Genomic DNA, 251 nt, shown 5'->3' with positions numbered 1-251 from the left:
AAGGGCGGGCTCCTCTCCTCAGCGCAGGGCGCGCGCCGAGGGCTCCCATCGTTAGCTGTTTTGGGGGTTAAAACGTTTTAGAATTAAAAACAGCCGCCAGGAGAATTAACTTCAGTTATTGTTGCAAATCCAGCGCTTCAGAAACAAACTCATACCCGCTCAATTTATTTATATATTTTTTTTTTTCCATCAAGAGTGATGTGCTGTGTTGCTCTCTGCAAAGACCGAGCCTCGAAGAGGGGCTGAAGGGG

Source organism: Charadrius vociferus, unplaced genomic scaffold (genome assembly GCF_000708025.1).
Source record: "Charadrius vociferus isolate BGI_N301 unplaced genomic scaffold, ASM70802v2 scaffold35, whole genome shotgun sequence".
Taxonomy (NCBI): domain Eukaryota; kingdom Metazoa; phylum Chordata; class Aves; order Charadriiformes; family Charadriidae; genus Charadrius; species Charadrius vociferus.
This window is presented reverse-complemented; position numbering follows the sequence as displayed.